This window comes from Sus scrofa, chromosome 5 (genome assembly GCF_000003025.6).
Source record: "Sus scrofa isolate TJ Tabasco breed Duroc chromosome 5, Sscrofa11.1, whole genome shotgun sequence".
Classification (NCBI taxonomy): domain Eukaryota; kingdom Metazoa; phylum Chordata; class Mammalia; order Artiodactyla; family Suidae; genus Sus; species Sus scrofa.
Window position 1 is genome coordinate 76,881,537 of NC_010447.5, and position 6,819 is coordinate 76,888,355.

Here is a 6,819-nt window from a genome sequence, read left to right on the forward strand (position 1 = left end):
CTCTGTTTTGGTTGGTTGGTTGGTTTTTGCATTTCTCTGTGGAACAGTGAAGCCATCAGCCCTGATACATTTAGGACTCTGCCGTCGGGGCTCTTCCATGGGTTACTCTGTCTTCAACATTTTCTCTCTCTCCTTCACCATAGATGAATTTATCTCTTCTCTCCAAATCTAAAAATACTTTACGTTTTAAGACACTTCCTCATTTCACTTTCTATTCACTGTTTAAGAGCTAATGAGCATTCATTTTAACAACTCAAACAGCACAGAAGTATACAAAGTATATTCAGAAGCATGTAAAGAAAAAGATAGTTTTTCTCTATCCCAATCCTAGATAAAACCAGTGTTAAAAGATTGATGTTTTGCTCCATACTTTCTCCAATGGTTATTGAAGCGCATACATTAAAATTAGAAGTTTTGATTTTTATTCACACAAATCATGAAACATACCATATATATTTTTCTGCAACTTCCTTTTTTTAACTTGTGTGTCATAAATACTCTTATCTAGCTCTTTTTTAATGAGCTGCACAATATTATTAGTATAATAGTAGTATAATATTAATGTACTACATTTTTAAGCCATTCTTTTATTAATAATGCAAATTTGTTCAGGGTTTGTGCCACTATAAACAATGCCGAAATAGTTATGCTTTACGTGTATCTTATTAATACTGTATGACTTTTCTAGGGAATCAAATCCTTAAAATGAGATTACCGAAGCAAAAGATATATGTTTTTTTTATTTTAATAATGCCTATAGAGGTTATATATTGTTTTGGTTTGGTTTGGTGTGGTTTGCCACCCAGCATCCATCTCCTTTTTCTCATAACAATACCTCAGTTTTCTTTAAATGAATTATTTCCCCTTCTCTCTTAATCTGTGGGATTACAACAGGTATTGACTCCTCCACTGGCTTCTATTTGATGGTATGATATCCCACTAATTAGAATGTTCTATAGTTCCAGGATGGGCACATGACTCAATTCTGGCCAACAAGAATGAGATCAAGGACTTTTCTCTGCTGGACTTGTTGCTGTAAGAATGTAAAGCTCTCTTCATAAAGAGAGACCTTTACTGAAAATGACTACTACTCACAGGAAGGCAGAACTAAGACACAGAAACTAGATTTTACTGATTATATTTAGGTAGATTTGATCCATCTACAACTAGATTTTCAGTTATGTGATTGTAAAATAATTTTTGGAGTGGGGGTTTGTTAGGTTTTTGTTACTTATGACCAAAAATGTTTTGAGTTGGCACACTGCCAGATTATCTCTACAATTATGACAGTTTACTCTCCACTCAAAGGTAGAAGAATGTCTTTCTCTGTTTCTTGCCAGGACTCACATATGAATCTTAAATTTTTGTCAGTATAATATGCCTTAAAACCTATCTCACTGTTATTTTAATTGGTGTTTCCCTGACTACCGATGGACTTGGACTTCTTTTCATATATTTTTGGGGTGTTCATAGCCTTTGTATGTTTTTATATTGTTTGTCACCTTTTTCGATCTTTTTTAGGATCCATTTTATCTTAGAGCTTGTAACTCTTGACGTTCCATATATATTTTTTTTATATTCCTCTTTTGACTTTGCTCCTGGTGGCTTTTCTTTTCATAAGAAGGTTTTAATTTTATATTGTCAAATCTGACCTTTCACTCTTAAATCCACTGACATTAGGCTCATGTCACCACCAGTCCATTGAAACTGCTCCTGGAAAAAGTTGTACATGCCAAATACAGTGAATTCTTCCTTTTTTTCTTTTTTTTTTTTTTCTTTTGTTTACGGCCACACCTGTGGCATATGGAAGTTCCCAGGCTAGGGGCCGAATAGGAGCTACAGCTGCTGGCCACAGCCACAGCAGTACAGGATCAGCACCACATCTATGACCTCTGCAGCAGCTTGAGGCAACACTGAATCCTTAGCCCGCTGAGCAAGGCCAGGGATGAACCTACATCCTCATGGGTACTAGTCAGGTTCTTAACCCACTGAGGTACAGTGTGAACTCCCAAATTCTTTACAGTCCTCAGCAAGCAGTTATTATCTTATACTGACTGCCCAGTGTGTAGCAGGATCAATGCTAGGCATTAGTGATATAAAAATAAATAAGATATTGTCCTTACCCTTAAAGAACCTAAATTTAGTGCACCAGTCAAGCAGAGGAACATAATTTCAATGTGTAATTGATGCTAGATGTTGAATTTGTGTTATGAGCTGAATTGTGTTCCCCCCAAAATTCTTATGTTTAAGTCCTAACCCCCATACCTCAGAATGTAATATTTGGAGAGTAGGCCTTTAAAGAGGTGATTGTGTTTGAATAGGATCTTTAGGGTAGGCCCTCATCCAAGATGACTGGTGTCCATATAACAAGATGTGTGTACACAGAGGGAAGCCCAAGGGAAGCTGGAAGATGACCATCTACAAGCAAGGAGAGAGACCTCAGAAGACATAATCCTGCTAAGACCTTCATCTAAGACTTCTAGCCTCCAGAACTGTGAGGAAATGGATTCCTCTTGTTTAAGCACCCAGTCTGTTGTACTTTGTTATGACACCCCTAGCAAACCAATATAGTTTGTCTCCATAACGTCTCTCCCATCCCTCCCTCTTGAGTAGCACCCATGTGGTTGTGGAAGGCAAGGATTAAGTTCATTCCAGCAATGAACTCTGGTTATTTAAGCCATTCAGGGTAATCCCATACCTCTTGTCACAGTGGATAGTTTATGAAATCCAGACTTTGGCCAGTTTGTATCAGAGGACCTTGAAGAGCTGGTGACTGAAAGATTTTTCCTTGTTCTTCAAATAAAAGCTAGTAAAAGGCTACTCTCTTTCCATTCAGATGGGGAGAGCTAAGAATATAAACCCTGGAATTACTGCAGCTACTTGTGAGCAAAGCCAGCTTTAGATTAATGCTGCTTCTGTGAAAGGCCGAGCAAAGAAGTGGAGCAAAACTGGGTCCTTGACATCATTAAGCCACCAAATCACAGTAATCCAGAAACCTACCCAGTTGTGGGAGCCAATAAATCTCCTTTGTTATTTTGACTTATTTTAAAACTTACATTGTAAATGTCCTAACAGTTATTAGATGCACAGGGAAGGGAACCTACCATAAATCGAGTACCTTAGGAAATATACTTAGAGATGAAAATTAGGGTGCAGAAATTTCACCGAGGGGTGCCTTTGGATTCCACCAGTTAAAAGAGTAAAGGAAGCAGGATTGGGCCGAGGAAGAAGTTGAACTGTGATGTAGTCTAACAAAGGCCTCAGCCATTCCTATAGGGAGCTCTGAACACTTTGTACTACCACAAGGACCAGTCATCTCGGCTTAACCCAGAAAGGTAAGGTGGCTCTCTTGAGCCAAGGGTGGGTTCTAGAGATGGGTTCAGATGAAGGCTATCAGCCTCCAACACTCCTAGCAGCTGTTGGAATGACTGCTTCATTCCTGGGTGGAGAGAGTTCTACACAGGATATTCATAGCTGTCCACCCATTTACATACAGTAAGTTCTAGAAACAGCTCTTCAGAAATTCCGTCGAGTCTCTACTCCTGAGAAACTTCCTGGGAAAGAGTTGGTGGTATTAACCCCCGCCCTTGAAGCTGCTCTTGGGGCCCTAATTGAAGCTGATCATCTTCCACTGCTACCTCCCCTCGCTCTCTGCTGCTCTAGGTAGCTTACTTAGTCCAGTGACGGACTAAGGCTCCACTAAGGAGCCTAAGACCTTCATCACCAGGTCCTTTTCTAGGTGTGGCTGCTGCACCTGTCCATGTACTATCTAAATTAAGCAAGTGAAAACCAAGACAAAGATGGATTACCTAAGTATCAAACCTGCTCTTTCTTATCCCAGTTGCCTAACAGCTGCCTAAGAAAGATCAAGGTCAATTATCCTTGCCTGCTGGTTTCTTGGAATGAAGAACCTGAAGTGACCAGCCAGAAGCTAGAATTTAGTGGGACTCTTCCTATGTCCCCTGTTGGAAGCATTTCCCCTTTGGAGGCCAAAATCTCTTAACTTCTCGGGAAAGAAGGTTAAACATTCCCTAAATGAATCGCTGGGAATCAGTATTCAGAGGGACTTCCACTTTTACCTTTCACCTAATAGACCCATGTATTTTCCCTATTAGGGACCCTGTACCATATAATATCCATTTAGAGTATACCTTGAGTTCTGGAAAGTGGTGCCCCTTGTATTCTGTGCAGGCTAGCTCCTCAGCTGAAACTTCAACAGGTCTTCCAATGCTCTGTCAGTCTAGCAGTTTATCTAGGTGGTGTAGCATGTGAAATGATCAGTGGAGCCCCTGATCATGTGCCCGCTGCTGCACCAATGCCCAGGTCAATAGATCAAACACTTTAAATCCTCAGTGGTACTGGCTAAGACCCTTCAGGCAGGAGGTCTAAGTTGGAATATGTTTAAATTCCAGCCAAGAGAGATTGATACTACTTCCAGGAGGGAATGGTTCCAACTTGCCACCAACTAGCTGGTAGGTTTTCTAAAGGGAGTGCCATATTGGGAGCCAAGCATTTGTCTATGTGGTTGGCAGGTTGGATATTTGACAGTGGCGGTACAGAGATAAGCCTTGGTGAGTGGGAGCACATGTAGACGAGCTCATGTATAACCTCCATTCCTATCCCCTTTCTTATCACATGCCTGTTGGACTAACACTGGCCAAAGGCAGAGCCTGGCTGATGTCATCTGAACAAGTCATTGTTTCTTGAGGTTTGTTCAGTGCCTTTTCTGTGATGCTTTCTGTTGGGCATTAACATGTGAAACAAAGAGCTTCACATTTCATGTCGACTTTATTATAGAGATTCCTCCACCTGCCTCTTTTCTCGGACCTCTTTATCCCCACTCCCCATCTTTATCGCTCCAGATTCTGACCAAGCAGACAAGCCTTTTGCCAGTGTCTGTACTTTTCACACCAGAGACACAAGTCAAAAATTCTGCCCACTTAGAGGTACTTATCTCACTGCTGTTTTTCAGGGTCACTCCTAAGTGATTTCCTGGGACATTTAGATACTGAGACTGCTGCTTTTAGGTCTCCCACATCTCAGGGCTGCAATGGAAAAAGAGAAGACCAGGCTAAGTATGAGAAAACAAAAAAAGTCTGTGTGGGACTCAGACGAGGAATCCATTGAGGATCTCTCTGTATTTGTCGGTTGTCTCCTCCACATTCTTCTCAGCTTGTTTCCATGGCCTCATGGACTGTAACGTCTTCCTAATCTTGGCCTTTTCCTTCCTTTTCTCCCAGGAGGGCTGTCAGCACCTGTACTTTCAGGCAAACGTGTGAGCTTGGTACCCCAGGTCAGCAAACTTCTGAATGGGCCTCAGATGCACAGCCTTGGGGGAGTAACATACTGTCATCCATTCTTCCTTCTTCTGCTTTGAGGGGCCAAGGTCTGTGTCCCATGAGATACCTTTAAGCAGCCCAGGGCCGGGCCTCACTTAGCTTGAGTGGCAAAGCACTTTGCATAGTTCTGCCGACAGAAGCAGCAAGAGGCCTGGATGTAGTAGGCGCCTCGGGGAAAGTTGGTATTTATGTGTTTGTGAAAGAGCATGGACTGCAACTAACTTGCTTCTATAGAAATTACTAGAAATGTGGATGCCCTCACAGTGCATAACTACCACCCCCATGTCTGGCAGTAACTACTTGACCATAGTGATTGCCTGGAGATGAGAAGGTGACCTCAATATTCAAAGGCCCCTCTGCCACCTTCGGCAGCTTGTCTGGGCAAAGCCAGGAGCTGTCTTACAAAAAAGTATATAAATGTCCACTGCAAATGACCTGCCCTCTTCTAGAACCCTAGGGATCTGTGTTTTGATTCTCCCATTGGAGCCTGCCATAAACTTAAATTTTTACACAGATGAGAATTTCAAATATACAAATGCATAAAGAAAAAAAAATCCTTACAAATATCATTGGGGATAATTCCTGTCAACTCATCAACATCCTGGTTGAGCCTCTTTTTAGACCTTTTTGTGTGTAGTCACGTAAAGAACATTACCTATGTAATTGCTATTTTACAACTTGATGTTTTAATTTTTTTTAAATTTATTTTATGAAGGTATAGTTGAATTATAACGTGTTAATTTCTACTGTTCAGCAAAATGATTTATACATATGTACATGCATTCTTTTTCATATTCTTTTCCATTATCAACAGCATTTATTGAACAATTGAACAATCCATCTTTTCCACACTGATTTTAACTATCTCATTTAGCATATAATAATTTTCCAAGGAGGCTACAGGTTCGATCCCTAGCCTCGCTCAGTGGATTAAGGATCCAGCCTTGCTATGAGCTGTGGTGTAGGTCGCAGACTCAACTTGGATCTGGCTTTGCTGTGGCTGTGGCGTAGGTTGGCAGTTGTAGCTCCTATTCCACCCTCCATATGCCACGGGGGCGGCCCTAAAAAAAAAAAAAAGAAAAAATTTGGAGTTCCCTTCGTGGCTCTGTGGTTAACGAATCCGACTAAGGACCATGAGGGTGTGGGTTGCAGACATGGCTCGGATCTGGCGTTGATGTGGCTCTGGCTTAGGCTGGCGGCTATAGCCCTGATTAGACCCCTAGCCTGGGAACCTCCATATGCCACAGGTGTGGCCCTGGAAAAGACCAAAAAAAAAAAAAAAAAAAAAAAAAAAAAAAAAAATTTCTGAATACATTTGAATTTACTCTTGGACTCTGTTCTGTTCCTTGGTTTATCTATTGTCTATTCCTGTGCCAATAACAAATTGTACAATCTGATTTCTGATTCGACACTTTGTCAGTGAATCTGGATCTACATCATTCATGTGTTTGGCTCTATCTTGAATTATTTAACCAGTTTG